The sequence below is a fragment of the Parasteatoda tepidariorum genome, chromosome 7 (assembly GCF_982258835.1).
Source record: "Parasteatoda tepidariorum strain Cologne lab strain chromosome 7, Ptep-v5.0, whole genome shotgun sequence".
Lineage (NCBI taxonomy): Eukaryota > Metazoa > Arthropoda > Arachnida > Araneae > Theridiidae > Parasteatoda > Parasteatoda tepidariorum.
In genome coordinates this window covers 47480856-47502762 of record NC_141761.1, presented here as the reverse complement: position 1 = coordinate 47502762, position 21907 = coordinate 47480856, and positions in this window count along the sequence as shown.

The following is a 21907-nucleotide window of genomic DNA, read 5'->3' as shown; positions in this document are numbered from 1 at the left end:
TTGATTAGATAAAGACATGTGCAACAAAGCAGGTAACTCCAATTTTTTATTCAGGTTCATTCTTTTCAACCTTTTCGATAAAAATAACTGCTTGACAACTTTATAAAACTTTGTATTAAAAAACTTAAAAAATAAGTGTAAAAAATAAACAGACTCTAAAATTGAAATTTTTTTTATTTATCCAAGCAAAATTTGCTTAAATATTTTAATATACTTAATGTAAAAGGATTTTTAATCACATTCAGTAAATTTGGAGAAACAAAGGAATTTTATAATTTAAAAAAAAAACACTATAAATTGAAGTGTAATTTTTGGTCAAATTAAAAATTTATAATATGTATTTCTATTCTTTTTTAACAGGGTTAGAAAAAAAGTTTTTTTTTCTGTCAAGGAAACATTTTTTTTTTTTTTTTTTTGGTTGAAACCGAATTTTTTGTTTATTTAAAAGAAAGCGTAACATAATATTATGTGTTCTAAATTTAGTGTAATCAAAGAATAAAAAATATTTCATGAGAACTTTTTCAGTCATTAATTATTTCAATAAACAATAAAATATCAATTTTATTAAAAAAATTTGCTAATCTGTTAAAAAAATAATAAGAGAAAAACTTTTGATTATGCTTATGTATTACTTTACAACTCAACTTAATATGCAAATCAAAATTTAATTTGAATTGTTTTATTAGTAATGCATGAAAAAGTGTAAGTTAGTATATAGGAAAATGTCTTACTTCAGCATTATTTCTGTTATTGTTTTAGCTGTATGCAATATATAACATTAGTATCTATTTACTTTAAAAATATGACATTTATTTTCCTTAAATTGAATTAATTTAGATTTTAAGGAGAACGTGGCACACAAGATAATTTTCAATTAAGAAATATATAAAAGTTGTAGAGTGATGAAAAGGATTTAAAACATAAAATTGTCGGCATATATGTGTACAGTGCAAAAAATTAAAAAAAAAAAAAACGGATCATCCTGAATAACTTTTGATCTAATGATCGGATCTTCACGTTTTAGAACTCAATCTGTAATAGTTATCTTAATGCAATCCTAATAGTTCAAGGGGGACTTTGAAAATGCTAATTAAGTAATATTTTAAGTAACAAAATCAGAAACAAAAACACACTTTCTCTGAATAAACATATCGTGTTTTTGACGGATTTTGATTTATGTCGCGCGCTATATGGGGTAGCCGCAGTTTTGGCATTATGGTCCAAAGCTTGGATCCCTTATTGTTAATTTTACTTCTTGTGTTTTTTCCCCGTATCTCAAGAATCTATTGAAAGAATTTTAAAAAGATTGCACACAATTATAAAATTCTTTTAGCCAAATAATTCGTTTATCTCTACAAAATATAAGTTTTATTAAATATTTATTAATTTATTTCATAATAGTCGAAACAATTTAGAATTGCAATTCATATATACTTGCTTAATTTTAAAGAATGCAATTTTAAATAACAAAATATAAAATATGAGAGAAATCGGTCGAAATGTTCTTGAGAAAACAAACTTTGAAGAGGTTGTATTTTTAAAATTCGATTTCTTAGTAACTATTCAGCCGATTCCGCTCAAATTTTCTGATTCGCTATTTAAATTCCATTCCATTCTTTAAAATATATGTAAAAATTCGTATACCTTACAATTCAAAATATTTTTGACTACTATTAAATAAGATAATAAATATTTACTGAAAGTTTTTGCGTGAAATTATTTTTGGGTTATTGATTTTTGATTTTATAATTCCTTGCAAAAAGTTTTATTATTAACACTTATTAGTTAGCATATTTGAGATTACTCCTTCGAACCATTAAGTTTGTATCCTAGAAGGGTAAGATCCGGTCATTAGATCAAAAGTTATTCGGGGTGGTCCGTTTTTAAATTGTGGGCACTGTACATAAAAATAATGAAATAAAGGTTTGTTTTTAATATTTTAATAATATATAAGGAATAAATTACTTTTCTTGTCTTTTGGAATAACACAATGAAGCTTTAAGCTATACTATTATAAATGATTTTCGAATGTTGTTTTTTATGTAAACATTGTATGTTGCAAATATCAGAATTCTAAATAAAAACAATGTGTAAAAATTTGTTTACAATCACAAAGGAAATAAATTCTATAAATAAAGCGAGAAATTAAAATTGAGAATGCCATTTCATTCCCCTTTATGTTTTTAATTCCTGTAAACATAATGCGTTAATTAAGAAGATTTTTTTTTTAAAAAAGAAAAAACTTTTTATTTAATTTTTAAAACTATCGGAAAAAAATTGTAGTGATCTGTTAAATTTGCTCTCTTTAAATTGATTGATATATTTTTGGAGAAACGCAATGATGCATAAACTTTTAAAACCTGCATATTAATGTTTATTTAAAGTAACAAAGACTCTCATTTGTTATTGAACATAAAATTGATGAGATTTTTCAAAATTACTAATTTTTCATTTAGTTGCATTTAAACTTTTTTCTATTATTTACATAAATAATAGAAAATCAAATTATTAAAAAAAAAACAATTTTTTTCTAGAAAAAGATGGGTTTTTTTTAAAAATAACTATTTGGCTTTAACCAACCAATCAACCAAATATTATACATTTAACAGCCATGTTTTTAAAATTCTATTTCTTCAGTAGATTTAATTTATTTTTAAATAAAAAGTTTAGAGTACTTTTTATATTCTTTTTATGTTATTCTAATATGTGTGCACTCTTTTCAAAAGAATAATTTTTTGTGAAGAATGCTTATCTAGGGTTTCCTTTCAATTTAAATCATTTAACAATTTTCGTTTTTTTTTTTTTAAATTTCAGAACTAATACTAAGTTTGTTATTGCATTGTTAGTAATCTTGTTGTGTATGTCATGTTTATTCATCCTATTATAAAATTTATTCAAGTATTCAATTGTTTTTTTTATATAATGTTTATATTATTGATAAAGGATGTAAAATTTGTTTGTTTATTAAAATTTATTTTTACAATTTTATCTGTAAATTATAATAGAAAGCATAATTAGGATGTAACTTATAGGATAATAATCGATTTTGGAAAATATCAGAAGTTATTAATATTTTTTCAAACGGAAAATATAAAAACATTCCTCATTCTGAAAAGTTAGCAAATATTTACTATATTCTATGCCATATGTATAATGTTGAAGACAAAGATTTCTCAAAATTAGAAAAAATTATAGAAAATTATATAAATTTGATTACTAAAACTTAACACAGGTTTCAATAACTTAGTATCATATATCTTTTTGTAAGATGGAATATCTATAAAACTGGCTACAAAATAATATTCCACTTCCAAGAATATTTTTTTAATGGTTAAGATTCTACTATGTATCCTTTAAAAGATCAATATGTATTTTGCACGCCGAAGTAGTATTTCAGGAAATTAAAAAAAACATATGAAGACTTAACTTTAAGTCTTCATATCTGCTTAACTTTACATCTGCTTTGGTGTTCGCGAAAGATTTTTTTTAAAAAAAGCGTTTTGCCGTGGACTTAAGTCTTAAAATCCTTAGAATTTCTGAAAAAATATTTACAAGCTAGATAGATAGTTAAAAGTATTCTTCATTAGGTTACAAGTTGTTCCGCGATATTAAATTTCAGCTTTCCAGAAACTTTTTGATTTTTCATTGTCTTTTTGGAAATAGCTTGAAATATTTAAAATTGATTTTACAAACTTGCTTGCTTTCAAAACTAATCTCATTGGTGATAGTACTATACACGGGTAAATAGCACTCGAGTATATTGTTTCTTTATGGTGTCAAAACACCTTTTTATTCTGGGCTTTCTGCCGACGAATTCGCATTGCTTTTAGAGACGGGCTCAGCCCGACCCCTGGCCTGACAGTTTATTTATCTTAATATTTTAATTTTATTTTTCAATTTTTGTTTTAGTCCTCTTGGAGTTTCAGTTGTTTAAGTTTTCTTCCACAGATTGTTGGTAGAAAAGATTTTAATTTACTAACTTTCTTGTTTAGACATCAAAGGCCGAATGATGTGATCGCAAAATTTGGCCCATATCCAACGTTTATCTGGGGTTCGGGCGGACTCTGGCTCTAAGTAATCCTATGCAAATACCTCGGACTGGCTCGAACTTCCGAGATCGAGCTCAAGCTCATCTCTAATTGCTTGGTACCCTCTGCTATCAGGCAGTTTAAACTACAAAAGCCATATTAAATGGAATTTTCTAAAATCAGAATTCAATTCTGGAAACAAGTAGTTTCATAAACTCGCTTCTCAAGCGAAAACTTTTATTAGAAGATTATGAATGATGGAATGATTATGAATTTTGAAATTTTGATGAACCAATTTGTTACCTAAAGAGACATGAAAACGATAATTAAAAATCTATAGTAATTTCTTCTGGCATTCAAATTTAATTTTAGGTATTTAATCCGTCTTCCTCGGTAACGGTTTGTCTGATTTTTGATAACATTTTTGCTTTCTTCCTCACCTAAATAATAATATTTTTAATAAGCTTTTCTTTTTCGAAAAAAAATTGAATTATTTTAATGCTTCTTATGCATGTTTGTTATATTTTTGCAGTTTCAACCTTAAGACGGAAACTGATTACCTCTTTTTAGATTTCGTCAAAAGTATTTTTGAAAGTTGAAACTATGTTTGAATAATCTTCTCAGCTGTCCTGTCGAATTTCCGAAAATGAATCTAGTTGATTTTGAAAGCAAAGGCTTCATTAAACTTTGAAAATAAACAACTTAAAAATTTTTATGTTTTCCATGCAAATCTCGGGATTTAAAATCGGTTGCTGTTGTAGTCGTTGGAATAATTTATTGCTTGCAAGTAGTTTTCAGAAATAGCGATTTAAAAAAAATTTCATTCGCAAATTTTTTGATTAGGCAATATATTTTTAAATAAACTAACTTCAACAGTGTTTTTTTTTATCCACATTTTTTCCCGTGCAATAGATACATGCTTAATTTTACTTCATATTACAATCGAATAGATATCTCCACTATTCGCACTACTAAATGTTCGTCGTGATTGTAGTAAACTTTGGTTTTTATAAGACAAATACAGGGTTATTCATAATTCCCACCGGGGTTTCGAAGCGTTATAGTAAAAAAAACGAAGACGAATATGGCAAAAAAGAACATATGAAATTATTCCGAAAGTATTCAAGTTTTAATTTAAGCAGTTGCCGGTAGATGGCAGTAACATGTACCATTGAAGCTAGTTGTAGTAAAGAAAAATGGCGTTTACAGGCGGAGGAAATTATGAATAACCCTGTATTGATTTTCACCCCACTTGGCAGTGTTCATTCTCCGGGAATGTTTTAAAAACACTCAGAAACAAAAGGTGCTTAAATAGTATTGAAATATAGATGTACAATTTATTTTACATTGTATAAATATATTATGCGTAGCATATTTTGCATCTTTAACGAGCTTTGTCGGATACATTATAATAAAATATTTTATGTACTTAGATAAATGTGAGTTATGAATGAGCTTTAAGAAACGAAAAATGTGATATCTGTTTCTGAACTCTTAGAAATATCAGATTGAAGGACTTCAGAAATTAAGAAGTGTTACCTATTTCTTAAAATTTAACTTCTATTGAAATTTATGAAATTAGCGAAATATATTTAATATCAAACCAAAGAGCTTCAGAATTTAAAATTTGTTACCGGTTTTTTTGAAGTCCCTTACATATCTGCGAAACCTAAGAACTTCAGAAACGGAAGAAAATATTATCTGTCTCTGAACTTTATAAATATCATATAAATGAGCTTCAGAGTTTTAAGATGTATCACATGATGCTTTTTTGACTGAAAATTAGTGTTAGAGATGAAAATATTGTAAAACTTAAATTTAAGTGAAATAAAAAAAAATTTAAAAATGGTGCTGAATATGTAAATTATTTTTGGAGTAAGGTTATTATGATTAAAAAATTTTATTAAAAGACGACGCTTTATATTTGTATACTATTTTTATCGATCAAAAATAATTATAAAGGGAAATTTATATAACCTATGTCATAACTAGCTCATATCAAATTAGCAGTAATCAGTCGATAGCACAGGTCAGTTTAAATACGATATTTGAACTTTTATAATGGATATACTACTGTTAGTATTATATTGAGCTGAGGATTCAAAAAGACTTTTAAATATGTTTTTAAAAGTAATTTTTATATTTAATTTTTAAAATTATATTTTTTCTTCCACGAGTAAAGGTTCGCGGTATGTTTTAAATTAATTAAAAAATTTGATTTAATTAGAATTTAATTTAATTAGAAATAGACATTTGACTTGTATTGCAGTTATAGGTAAAAAAAAAATTAATGTAAGTTAACAGTTTTAGTAAGTGTTTCAAAAAATGTGTAATTTTTTTTTAAAAATAAAAAAATTGTGGAATTTGTTAAACGGAATAATGATATTACTGTAGTAGTTTTTAGTTCGAAATTTAATTATGCCGGAATAGAGAAAAGAATTCAAAATACCCAAGGTAAAAAAGTAAAAATATTAATAAAATTTGTTATATAAGTTAATAACTAAAAGAAATCATTCAGCAATTAAATGAGAAAAATTTATTAAAAAAATTTTTTCTGCTCTCTACTTGTACGATTACCTGAACTTAAATTAGTTTCTATATATTTCTCAAATTTGTGGCAAGAACTAAGCATATTGTAAAAAGGACATCAGAGTAGCAAAAAAAATCTTTTGAATTATTGGATGAATTTCCTCTTTGACCTGAAAATTTTCTATCAATTATGCTTTTAATTTTTTACTGTATTATATTTAAGTGTTTATCAATTAAATATCATATAAAAAAATTTGTCGTATTGCTGCTTTTTATTTCAAGATAAAGAAACCCTCATTTACGTAACCTCTAAAATTTCTTGAGATATTCAACTTATTAATGCTTGAGCTGTGAGTTTTTTGAACTTTTAACAGCAAAAACTTTTAATATTTAATTGCTAAGTGAAAATTGTTAAATGTTAATATTTTAACTCGTGACTAAACAGAAGAACGCATATATATAATTTCAAAACACGGCATCCATTTCTGATTTTTTTTGTATGCTCAAGAATTTTTATTTTTTTTGTCTTTCTCCTACTATCAACTTTATTGATTATAGAAATGAATTGTCTTGACCTGCTACATCGTAATAAAATGTGTTTTTATTAAAATTTCTTTTCGTTCTTAATTAAAAAAAGAATATCTTGAAAATAAATACTTTAACTCACGATTAAACAGATAAATCCACTTGAGAAAAAAAAAACAACAACGTTTGTATCTGAGTTTTTAGAGTTTAAAAATAGTTATTCTTTTGCAGTTGTACTGATTACTGATGGTACGTATGTATTATCTTTGATCTGCCACAACATTTTAAAATCTAAATTTTAAATATGTATTTATTGAATTTTACTAACTACTATCTTTTTAGTCTAATTTTGCATAACTAGGTAGTGAGTTTATTTTTTTGGAACTATACGCTCAAACTACTATCTTTTGAGTCTAATTTTGCATAACTAGGTAGTAAGTTTGTTTTTGAGGACTATGCGTTCAAACTACTATCTTTTAATCTAATTTCGCATAGCTAGGTAGTAAGTTTATTTTTGAGAACTATGCGTTTGAAATACTATCTGTTAGTCTAATTTTACGTAACTAGGTTGGGCTATGAGTTCATTCCAGACATGATGGAGTCTTGTTAGTAGTAATCTGTGAGTGACTGTGATACTGAATTGCGCCAGTGGGAGAACCCCATCAGGGAAATCAGTGTCCTTCTTTTATCGAAAAATTAGTACATTTTCATTTAAAAATTATCTATATGTATATAATCTGTGTGTGTGTAATGTTGAGTTCAATTATACCTGTCGGGGCAGTTCTGCCTCGTCTGTTGGAGAAATATGCATTTGTCTGTCAGCGTGTAGTACAAATTACAAAGTGTATATTCCCTTCCATTTGCGAAGATACCTTTTTCCTTTTATCAAATCGAACTTGGTGTTAATTTTTTTTATTTAATTTTTTTGATGTTTTAACAAACTGTTGATGATAGGCTATTGCACAATAATGTAAAAAATATATGGGAAATAAAGGCATCACTTTTATGGATTCGAAGATATGGTGCTTGGTAACATTTAGAACTTTTACTGGTTTATTTTTAAAAAAAAAAAAAAAAAAAAAAACTGAAGAAATTAAATTACATGGATAAAAAATTTTGGTAGGTAATTAAACTCTTCCTATTTAGCTATTAATAGATTTTTGTTTAAGCAAAATAACATCGCTTTTATTAGATTGAAATGATAAAAACCGATTTGGATTCTGCTGAAATTTCTCCTAACAAAAATTACGCTAAAACAATCTTTTTCTTAGAAAAGTCTAAATACGGACAAATATATAAATCTAAATAGGATGCACTGTGGCATGACAGCGGCAAATTTTCTAAATATTTTTCGTATGTGTTGCCACGTTACAATATCTATCATCATATATTTCGAGAATGTTATACATTCGACGAGTAAATACTTTAGTATCTTGGTCTTATTTCAAATTTTTCATTATTTTTTTCCGATTGATTTATCTCTGTTATATAAGAAATTCTGTTACAAATGGAGCGAAAATTTATATTTATCAAAAAGCATTTATCTAGTAATTATAAGAAATAACTCCGTATTTATTCTTTTATTAATTTAAGAAGAATTATAGTGTTCTCCAAGCATATAAATACCCATTTTATTCAATACACAAATAAATTCTACAACCAAAGTTAATGTCATAATATTTAAATAAAATAGTAATTTACTTAAGACACGAAAAGAAGTGTATCCTTAACGAAAGGAACTAAGAATTTTATGGAATTAAAATTAAATAACCAAACAATTACATAAATTCAAGTAAAAAAATGAAAGAAAACGATTAACTAACTCGTCGTACAACTTGAAGATTTACTATCGCACAGGCTGCTGTTTAATTTAGAACAAAAAGTGTTGCCATTTTCTCCGTGCTTTAAACAAATGAGTCGTATTTCTTTCATACTGTAGTAATTGAGGAAACTATTTAATTTCTCTCAGAAATACTAACTTAACTCTAACTACAGAGTTGTATTAATATAGTCCGGTTAGAAAAAAACCCGTATAAATTCTAAAATAATGCCTTCTATATCCACTGTATCTAATTGGACAACAATATTTTGCTGTTTTATAAAGTTTTTAAAGATACTTCACAGTAGAATAAATACAGCTTGTTTGTGGTAATTAAATCATGACCAAAATCATATTCAACTATTTACACCATTCTCAGAATTGAGTTCATTTTATAGAAAGGGAAAATTTTTATGTCTGATTATTTCTCAACAGAGTTCACTTAATATAGAAGATTTCATCTCTTTAACCAAATTAATTGGAATTCCGCCCTAATTTCATTAATATGCGAATTACTTGTTTTTCTGCACAAATATATCAATTCTTAATGCAATAACAAAAACTGTTCACGTTGAGCAAAATATTACATTTTTAATTTTAAAAATAAGTTTAAATTTTGTAAACAAACGCAGCTTAAACCTAGAAGTGAGAATGAGAACAGAAAACTTCTACAATATATACAAACAACATGTTCTGCAATGTATGTGTACAATAGTAAATACAAACTTGCCATGTGCTATTACAATGTTTGTTTAATAACTTACAATACTATACAAACTTGCAAACTTTTTTTAGATTATCAAAATTTGGCACCAATTGTTCTTGCATTATTCTATATATTTCTGGAAAAACGTATCTTAAACATGTGGAATTTGTTGTACAAATTGTTAGATTTTAAAATTAAACAACTGTTATTATGAATAGAATTATTAATTGTTGTAATTTCATATGTTTAAAAAATTGAATTTTCGAAAATTTATATTTTGCAATACTTTAAATATGTAATCAAATCTGAATACATTTAAGTTGAATATATTTTATTATTTTTTCTAATATCAAATTAATTTTAGCTATCACGTGTGTACTTTTTTTTGCTTTTTTAGAAATATGATAAAAAAATATGAATATTTTAATTTAATCTGTGATACCTGTGTATTTTTAATTTTTTTTTCCTCGTCATCTAAAAATTGTCAATTGTGTATGAATCTACGTTATGTTCAAATATTTTTTCCGAGATGAGTACAAAATATAGGTTTATATAACTATTACATTTATGATGTCGATTTTGATTTTTTCATTTCATTTTTTTTTCATAAAATAATTGCATATTTACTTTAATGTATTTTACTAATGAAAAACAAATTTGGGAGCACTGTTGGAATGGTTAGAGAAATCTTCATCATATTTTCACATTAATAATGTATATAAATTAATGTAACGTGGGCATGGAATTTCTCTCCAGAAGTATATGAATCCAAGCAGTAATTAACGTTTTGGTGATTTTAAATAACTTTCAAAAGCGTTTTCTCCTTTTAAATGAGGATGTTGACTTCTTTGGGAATTAATTTCTTGACCGTGAGATAGGTTTGTTGCACATGTGAATCAGTTGTAGGCCTCGCCGCTGGTAAAACCTCAGGCAAAATGTCTCGGATGGGCACATGACTTACGTCATCAACACTAAATTGCACAGCAATTGCACTTATTGGATTCTTCGGATAAAGTGCCATGGTAATTTTCTCTGATTTCCGTTTGCTTTCTCGTTTTTGCCTCTATATAGCGTAAAGTATAATTTAATTTCGTTACTACGAGTACGATTGATTTCTACAATAAGTCTAACTCGGTATAGTCACATCTGGCTCTCGTGTCATTATGCATTAAATTCCATCAGCCAAAATAAATTTTGAAACCGATATTAAAATTGCTACTCCAACTAAATCTAGATGCATAGAAGAATGTATTACGTGCCAAAGTGCCCTACAATCTGATTTCCAAAATTTAAACCTTGCAAACAAAAGACAATAGCAGAATGAAAAAAAAAACAAAGCTAAGTATGTTAATTGTAAAAGCAGTAAAAATTTGATACATTTGGAATTTAGTAACAAAAGATGTCGTTTTACTCTGTACAGCGTTCTTAAAGAGAATGCAAATGCTTCTTGAAAAGAATACAGGAAGGATTCTTGAAATCACAATGAAATCTGTTTAGAATGTTTCATGTTAAATTGATAGCAATGATCATCGGAGCAATATTTATAGAGACTTTGTAATGCCATTACAGCTTGCAGCGCCATCTGCTGACAACTTATTTTGCAAACTATCAAGTTTCAGCCTATAAACATTCCATTTGTTTCATTTCTTAATCTTCTTTTGATTTTGACATAAAACTATCCTTTCCTAGGCACCTCGATATAACTGTTTTCTTTGATGTGGTGGTGTTAGCTTTATAGTAAACCATTTAAACAAAGTGAAGACCTAATTTATTTTGTCAATAACGGAAAAGCAGGCAGAATTATTAAATTTACTTATATTAACCTTCGGTTTAGGGATCGTGGTTGATATACTTTGATAATATCTAGCTTTAAATGTAATCGCAATTATAAAAGAAAGAAAAGTGGTTAAAATTTAAATTTATGTTTGAAGGACCTGCATCATTCAAATCATCATTCTGGAATCGATCTATTAGTTTGGTGATTTAGGAATGTGCTTTCAATTTTAGAAACTTTCATGAAACTGACCAATTTTCTAAATAGTTGTATAAACTTATGTTGTCTAACAGTTTGTTGTTGCTGTGTACTTGAATCAAAACTTTATTTTTACAATTGTCTGCTTTTGTTTCGTATCAAAATACCAGTGAAATAATTTATGTTTATATAGATATATATGTACTTACATGTTATCTTTATGTGTCTTGTAAAACTGTTATGTTATAAAGTATTTTCAATGCTGTAGTTTTAGCGTTTTTATTGACTACAGAATCAAAACACTCTCAGGAAATATAAACATAAATAGCAGGAATGTATTTTGGGAATTTTTTAATCCATATTTATAAAACCATTAATTCAGATATCCTTCAGAGAGGAATAAAATTACTGTAATTGGTGTGTTTTAGCAAGCTTCTTTTTTACTTATTTTTTTTCAGGTATACAAAATTTGATTATAATGTTCGAAATTTTGTTGTGAAAAACTAAATTTTTTGGAATTAATGTAAGAAGAGGCTTTACCATGTCCTTGTTCTACTCATTAACCTTAATGATCGTTTCTTATTCATCATTATATCCTAAATGTCTATATTTTCATGAAGAAATATAATTTTTAACAATAAAGTATATTTATAAGTAAAGCATTTCAGAGGACGAAGAAGAAATGGTAATAACTATCAAACCAAACTGCATTAAAAACTAGTGTTCGGTTCTCAAGTAAAAATACCTCTTTCAATATTTCTAGTTTCAACTCAGCAGCTAGAAAATATGAATGTTGTTCCTGGAAGTGACTTGCTGAGATTTTCATCTGGTCGGTCCGTCGAGTTTCTGAACCTTCAGTAAAGAATTTGTTCAACAATGAACATCTTCCAGTTGTTAGGTTTCACCCAATTGAATAAAATTTTCCAAGAATAGGAAAATATGACATTTTTGATTTCGGTATATTGAATATAAACCTGTTTGTTGAATACAAACCAGGTAGTTTCTTCTAGTAAATGCCTACCAAATCTGGCATCATTAAGTTATTGGAAACTTTCGAATGCAAGGTGGTTCATTTTCATGTGAAAATTTTTGTATTCTAGCAATATTTGAAATTATGTTTATTGTTCGTATACTTTTAAATTTTACTGCTATTGTAGAAAAGAAAAATATTGCCGAAAAATGTTAAAAAAGTCGAAAGTAATATTTCATTCAATGCGCAACTTAGGAGATGTTATTCATTTTTATCGAAAACTTTTGAAAAGTTGCCGAAGTTATAAAATTTCTTTGTTTTTTTAAAAAAAAGAAGAAAAAAGAAAAGTTTTGTGAAAAAAGAAAATGGAACGTTCAGAAAAATTTCAAAATTAAATACACTAGTCCATTCACAACTTTTGGGAGGCAATGCTTTCAATTATCGCAGTGGCGTATCTAGGGTATGGCAGGCGGGGCGAGAGCCATGGGTGCATTATTTGAAAAAGGCGCAAAATCAACCAACACCAACGTTTCTTTTTTTTTTCAAAATATTTTGATATTTTGTTTTAAAAACATAAATTTCACATACATACAAATACAAATTTTAAAAACAATAATAAGAATTTTAAATAAATAAATAAAACATTGAAAAGAATCATTTAGAAAACTCTCCAGAATGCAGAATAAAAACTTCCAATGATCGGATCCTCAGAAAAATCTTTATTTTTCCAGTACCATAAGCAAAAAGACAAGATAAACATCTCTTCATATCACATTACCAGGATCAGGGCCTGATTACCGAAAAGGCACAGGAAGCAAGTGCTTCCCCTGTAAAATTCTAGGGGGGCCCCCAAATGACTGAAATTAAGGACCCAATTTCTTATTTTTTGCAACAAAAAAATAATAATAAAAGAAATAAGAAGAAAAAAATGACTCCATCAAAAACACTCGGGAAAAAAAATGGGATGCTTGTTGAAAAGTTAAAAATGATAAAAACATTGGGTATTGGACATACTTTTCCAAATGTGGAGACAGCTTTGAGAATAATGCTCTCAATTCCAATAACTAACTGCACTAGTGAACGTTCATTTTCTGCATTGAAAAGAATAAAAAATCGGTTGAGATCTTTCAAATAATAAATTAAGTGGCTTAGCGCTTTTAGCAATAGAGAGTGATAGTACAAATAGGTTACAATTAGCAGATATTATTGAAGATTTTGCGAATTTGAAAGCGAGAAAAAAACCTATGTAATGGTAACCTATGAGCTTTCTTCTTATTTTTTTAAAATCTTTTTTCTCTATCATGTGTGCTCAATTTAATTTTACTCTGTTTTTTACTGTTGAACTAAGCACATAAAACTTTTAAATATCTATTAGTGCAAAAAATACTTTTGTTTCATGTTTGAAAATTATTTGGTATGATTTTTCTGGTGCAATAACAATAATTTATGCTGAATTAGAATTTTGTGTTGTTTTACCGCTAGTAAACAAATTGGCGTAAAAAAGAGACTAATCTTGCTAAGAACCTTTCGTACAACAACAAGTAATATTATAGTTTAATTTAGTGAAATATTTAAATTTTGTTAACATATGTGCTAGCTACTCTCTCATGTTTTTGTTACTATAAAGCATGTAAAGAAGGGTCCAACATGATTGCATAAGATCTCTGTATTCCTTTCTAAGGTTCTAATAGTTTTCACATGGTTCTTCTCTCTTTAAAATGTATTGTTTATGGGCGATCAAAAGTTTCTTTTGCTCAAGTTTGGGGGGCCCCAAAATCCTATTATGCTTCCCCTATTTTCAGAGGTTAATCGGGCCCTGACCAGGATGTTAAAGGGCAATTATCTGGGGATGAATAGAACACCTGCAGGCAGAGAATAGCCCTTTGGTGGTGACAGAGGGCAAAGAAATGTGAAAACCATGGAGTGTGCCTGTCTAGTTTAGCCCAATTATCATACCCTTAAATGCTTGTAGATCTTAAATTTTATCAGGGGTGAAAATCACTTTGAAAAGCGGCTTTCGAATTTGTTGAATATACAAATAGAACCCTTGCTGTAAATTGGCGTAAATCCTTCCAAAAAGGGAAGTTTTGCCACACATGGTGGGAATCACTGTCACAAAACATTTAAATACTAAAAATAGGTGCCTCTGCCTTGCTTAAACCAATGGTAATACTTAACAATGAATACACCCCATCTATTCTTTTTTTATGAAAAAAAAAGACAGTCATAAGTGTAATTTAAACGAAGTGTTAGGATTTTCTTATAATCAAGGATTAAATTGTAAGTAATCATTTCTTATTTATGCATCATGCTCACTTTATTATTTCACGTTATATTTTGTAGCGATTGATATATTTTCTTTTCTAGCAATGCCAACTGCTCCACTTTCTTTAAAATATTTTATTGAGTGGTAGTTAAAAACGAAACCATGCAGAATTTAAGATAATTCTGGTGAAATTTATAATTCTCACCTGGAACAAAATTATGTTTCACATAATTTTTTTCAATTATTTATTATTTATACGTAGAGGGGGAAAATGGTTTTACATTAAATAAACAAAGAATCATACAATAAATATAACTTTAGCTCTCAATAAAAAATATTTTTCTACACGGAGCAGAGCAAGTTTGCATCTTTGTATATGTAGATTGAGAGGGGCGTTTACTACATTATAATATTTGTTTTTGTATATAATTATTTTTATTTTAAAAAAAACATTTAATATGCACAATGATATTTTGGTAATAAAAAGTGAACTTTGTGTAATTAAATGCTCGTTATTGTATTATTATTATTAAAAACAATGACTTAATGGGAAAAAGGAAATGAATGTTAAAATTTGAAATGTTGGAAACATAATTTTTCAAGTTTCCTGAAAAATTATTGCAATAAGTAAATATTTTTGTGTAAATTGCGTAACATTGGCTCAGTTAAGAGTGCCGACTACCGAGAAATAGATTTCTTTTCATTCATTAAAAGATAGATTTTAGGTTTAAACACTCATAAAAGTTCAATTTATTTATTTTTAATTAATTAATTTATTTTTTAATGTATTTATTTATTGAATGAATAGATTAAGGAACGCATCTGTTAGTTGCTCAAACTGATTTTTTTTTTTTTTGCTCTTAAGTCACAGAAATTCACACACAATTTTAATTTTAAATTAATAACTTAAGCTCAAGTTTAAATAATCTTTTTGTTTACAAATTGAGAAAAAAAAGATATGTGTAATTTATCAAGACCTTACTTTGTATTTTTTTTAATTTCAAAGCATCTCAGACTTTTACCTGCTATAGACCTATTTTGGTAGTCATAAATTATACTTGAAAAAAACTGTTTTTAAATAAATAATATAAAGTGTTTTAAATAAATAATATAAAGGTTCATATAAAGTGTCCTTTATTCATATATTTGTCCATTATAATTAAAATAAAATGGAAACAAAATATCATTGAGGCTAGAATATGTATTTTATAACTATCTATTAAAGCAGCACAATATCAACAATCATTTTTTTTCATTAATTAATTCCCTTTATTTTAAGAAAGTAAGTAAAAAATAATAATAAACATCTTATCGAAAAATTCGAGCTTGTTTATTTATGAAACATATGCATTTTTATAAAAATTCAAAAAGCCCTCTCTCCTCAAAATATTCAAAAGATTTATATTTCGCTTTTTCTTTAAAAAAGAACATCTTAAAACTAATTAAATTCAATTAATTTTGGAAAGATTTATTCGGATAATGGCTTTGTCTAAAAAATATCGATGGTTAAATCCTTTATTTTAAATATTAATTATTTGTTGCTTGTAAACTGAAGTTGCATTTTAATGTAAAGGTTCTCGATTAGGTAAATTTTTAACAGCCTAAAATTTTAAAGTTACTTATCACCCCAGACAATATTTAAATTTTAGAAAAATGTGTGTGCATCATTAAATTTTTAAACGAATAACAGCCAAGGCAAAATTTACTTTATTAATAATTATGTATTTGTCGATCTATGTGTTTGGATTAAATTAGATCATATGAATTTTAAATAATTTTTCTGTAAACATGCATATCGTCTCTATCTTTTTTTTTATATTTTCACCTAATTGCCGCTTGAGTGTAAAATTTAAGAAACGACATTTTTATTAACTAAGGTTTAACGTAGTAATTTGGTCACATAACAGCCTACTTTGTTTTTAATAAACCGTAATTATAGAAACTTCTCAGAACTATTCAAAATATTTAATAATAATATTACATTACCTTCCTTTAAAAAACATTTTATGCCCGCTCAAAATAATATTTTTTTTTAGGTAATTCTTTTAGCAATTTTTTTTATCATAGATTATTGTAAAACAGTTTGTATTTATTATATTAATTCAGAACATTTCTTCTTAGAAATTAAGTTTCTATCCTCTATTTCATTTTTTTATTTATTTTGTGAAATATGAGAAAATTGTGTGACGAATATGAACAAAAGAAATTAATGTGTGTTTTTAACATTTCAATAGTACCAAGCATGCTTGGGAACTAAACACTGGGGGTTCCGCGTTCGGCTGACCACCTGACCGGAACATCTGCTCCTGCAGCCCAGAGCCCAAGATCAAGAAAACTGAGATGGGCACAGTAGGCCTTGGCCCTCTATGGGCTGTTGCGCCACTGAGTTTAGTTTTTTTTTAACATTTCAATATTAGTGCAGATTTTCTAAATGTGTTTTCAGTTATTATTGTACTATTGTTACATTTTTATTTCTTTACATAAAAATAATATTCAATTTAGCTAAAATTTAAAGGAAATATATTAGGGGGGAGGAGGGTGTCATTACGATGCAATGTGTTTCGACCAGTTTTTCTAATCTGAGCTTCTAGGGAAAATTTTGAAGATCAAAAACTTAAATTCGATGAAAAATGAATGACATGTTTACTAAGGGGAAGAACGTTTTTATATTCGATTTTATTGCTCAAATTATTGTATGCACTAATTTTTTAGCTTATTTCTATGGATTTAAAGAAAAATAAAGTAATTTACAATTTTATCGTAATATTTCGTAATTTAAAATAAAAGATTTAACTTTTCTCTATCGAACCATTAAAATTTTAATAGTACATGATTATCTGATACTAATAATAGGATTATCAAAGGTAATTCTTTTTCTAATTTACTTGATAGGTTCCAACCACCTTCGGACTTATGTGTGAACAAACAAAAATTAAAGCGAAGAATTTTTAATTTAAATACACAAACTTTTAATTAAATATTTAATTCTTTTGAATAGTCCCTAGTCTACAATATGATTTTAAAAGAAGTTTTATTATCCTAAAAAAGAAAAGAAAAAGCGAAACGAAACTAAAATGTCTATACTTTTAGTGCCTTTATTTTCCTTTAAAAATTTCAAGCACAATGGCTCAAAAATATGTACATAGTGGTTTCCATTTTCTCTAACTACTTTAATATTAATTATTATCAGCATTATTAAAGAAGGTATTTCTTGAATTATTACTAATAATCATCCGAGTTTAGAATATATTAAAGATAATAAAATCTGTTGCGACTTTTGATTTCCAGGATCTTTTCCCCTTTCTAAACCAAAAGATGTCTTTTTGAATTATTACTATGATTTTAAAAATATCTTTCATTGTGATTTTGATCATTGGAAAATTCTAATTAATTTTTGTCTTTTTAATAACTACCTTTACAATGAATAAAATTTTTATTCAAATTGATGGACTACCACAAGGATCTAATTTTTCATCTCTCTTAGCTAACTTATCTTGGCACTATTATGAAGAAAAAATAATGCACTTAATATTAAACATGTTTTTAAATTTATTGCTCAGCCTTTCATCCCTTCAGTGGGTCGATAAATGAGTACCAAGCATGCTTGGGAACTAAACACTGGGGGTTTTGCGTTCGACTGACCACCTAACCAGAACATTTGCTCCTGCACCCCAGAGCCCAAGGTCAAGTTAACTGAGATGGGCACAGTAGGCTTTGTTCCTCTATGGGCTGTCGCGCCACTAAGTTTAGTTTTTAGTTTAGATTTATTGATGATTTTACTATCTTTAATTTTCAAGGTTACACAATTTTTCTTAAATAACATTTACCCGGAGGAATTAATCTTGTTTTGTAATCAAGATGATAATATTAATTATAATTTTTTAGATTTGGGTATTATAAAAGAAGAAAATATCTGCTTTGTTGATTTAAACGATCAAAGAAGAGATTTTAATTTTAATATAAATAAACTAATTATTTTAGAATTCTAATGTTTCTAAAATGCTTTTAATGTTTAGAATTCTAATCTACTTAAATACCATTTTTAATTAAATGAATAGAATTAAGTAGAACATAAAGTAATGTTTATTTATCCGAAAAACAAAAATAGGCAAACTCTTTAAAAATTTTATAAAAAACAATGGATACTCAACTGAAGTAATAAAATTCAATTTGAAATCATTGATTTAATTGTATGTTATTATAAATAAATTTATTAAAAACTTCTTGGATAATTTATATAATTTCTACCATGTGCAAATGCATTTCGGGCAATTCCGTGGCTAAAAATATGCGCAAAATGGCGATTCATGTTTCTTTCTCTCTTTTTTTTCCCCTCTTAAATAAATGTGATTTTTCTAAAATCATATAATTGAATATCAACTTTATTAATTATGAACTTATCCAGTATAATATCACTTTGCGCATATCCATTTTCGAGCAAATCCTTGGTAACTAACAAATCAAACGCGCTTCAGTACTGTATTACACACACACACACACACACACATATATATATATATATATATATATATATATATATATATATATATATATATATATATATGCTGGTGTGTATAGATATATTAGATATGTGTTAAACAATAGAGAATAATAAAAATATTTTAAGAAGGGCGCCGATAGGGAGGATTGCCATAGGCGCCATTTTCTCTAGATACGCCTCTGAATTATCGTAAACTTTTTTTTTTTTAAATTCCGTTAATAAGTTGTATTGATATTTGTTCCTTGCAAGCAAGTTCAAAACTGGTATATTGAATCTTTAAAAGTTAAGCAGCTAATACTCGATTATTTGGTTTGAATCTTATAATTTAACTATACTTATGCCGATCGGCTTGTGTAGGGGGCATGGAACTGTCTTTACATCAGAAAGGTCCTGGGCAAGGCATGGATGTTTCTTTCTCTCTCTCTCTCTGTGTTCTATGTCCTTTCTCCTTTGTGTGTGAATGTGACCAGCCCTTTAAACAGGTTGTGGATGTGTGAATGGCGTAGCAGAAGTCGAATTCCGGGCCATAGATGGCGCCACTGAAAAACAGGAACAATCGCACTCCCACTGCCTAAATAGGCATACGACCAAAAAAAACAAAAAAACTATACTTATAATGTATCATAATATTGGCCAATAATTTAGGTTAGAACACGCTAGAGTAAAAAAATAAAATTTGGCTAATAATGTAAGAATTTATTTCAGCTAATTTTGATAAGTTCCAATGCTAATTTTAAATAAGAGAAATGACGGAGGAAATCTACAAACTGAAACAACTTCATTCTCTCTTTAGTTAAAGAACGATAATTTCGTATAAGACATAAGTTCACGTAGATAGTAGAGGAACTTGAGGGAAAATTTCACTTTATTAATTTACATATAAATTAAGCTGGAGTTCTCGAAGTTAAAAAATCTCACCTGAAAATTAAGGTATAAATTTTTTACAACCACTGTTCGAGTTTATATAGATTAATATCACTATAAAGAAAAAAACATCTCGGAAAATAAAATTCAAAATTAGATCGATTTTTTTTAAAAAGATGACCAAGTTCCTTTTTAGTTTTAATACTTATGGGAAAAAGGGTGTTTCTTCTGAAAAATTAGTACCCGAGGTATTTTTTTGACGAAAAGCTTTGTTTATATTATCATAAATGATATCTGAAAACGTACTTCGATGTAAGCTTCCCCTTTTCTGAGAGAAACGGGTATGATTTGAGAAAGAAAATTGATTCCAATGTTTTTCTTCCACACTGACTGATCGGACTAACAGTTTAGAAGTTATAAAGGTTTCATGTTCAAAAAGTACAAATTTTTGCTTATACCTATTTACGTATTAAGCAAGTGAGAAATTTTTTTCCTATAATATTTTTACGTTGAACCTAATGAAATTATACACGAGTAGTAGAACGAGTAGTTAATAAGTTGCAGGCGTTTTTTTTACCTAGAAAAATACAACTTTTGACATGACTTGGTTCACTTCATATTTTGCTATCAACATGTGAGACATATTTTCCAATGAATTTTTTTTACTGAATTGAATGATATTAAATTCGATTATTATTATTATATTGGATTAATAGTTTTGAAGCTATAATGGCTTTCTTTATAATAGGTGTGATTCAAAGTCACAACTTTTTATATGAAAAAAATTATTTTACTTTCGAAATATTACTACTTTTGATTCGTGTTTGCTTTTATTCTAATATAACGAAAAAACAATACCCCACATAATATAACAATCGTAAATTAATGCTAGTACCAAAAAAGTACTTTTTGGATGCAAAACGTTTATAATTTTTAAAATTTAGTCCAATGAAAAGCGTATCTATAAATATGTGTCAAAAATAATATTTTTTATGCATAAAAACTCTTGCAACTTTTGAACTATTTGTTCAATTTTCTAACTAAATAAACTTTGATTTAGCCCGGAAAAACGCATAGAAACACTTGTGCACATAGTTTCACTTGTTTAGATTGCAGTATCAGATGCGTAAATATGTACAAGTATAATTTGTACTTTTTGTTCATGAAGCTTATAACCATTGGTCCGATCTTCTAGATCTCTTAATTCAGCTTACTTGACTTAAAATAAATTCAACTCTCTCCTTCATATCACCTCCATTTCTCTCAAAAATGTGGGAAATGTACTGAGGGAAGTTTTTAGGCATCATTTATAATGGCATCATTATGGAAGTTTTTAGGCATCATTTACATTTTGTCAAAAAATGCCTTGCATTAATTTTTCCGAAGAAAAAGTCAAATTTTGCTGGAAAATTTGTAAAATCAGTCTTTATCTCAATAATATAACAGAACAGAAAATCTCTGATCAAAGTGTTTACGGTGAAAATATTAACCGATTAAATATAATCATCCGTTGGGAGTTGGTGGAACCGAAAGGTATGGTTGATTAAATCTTGGATTATCTTTAATCTAAGTATGGTGAATTACAGCTCTAATGCAAGTATCTTTAATTTTTATGTAAATCTTAGTGACAAAAATTTAAGCCAAATCGATATTAAATCACCGAAAAGGTAACTCCAAGATGGTGTTTTTTTTTTCTCTTATCCGTCATTCAACAGCCAATCCAATTT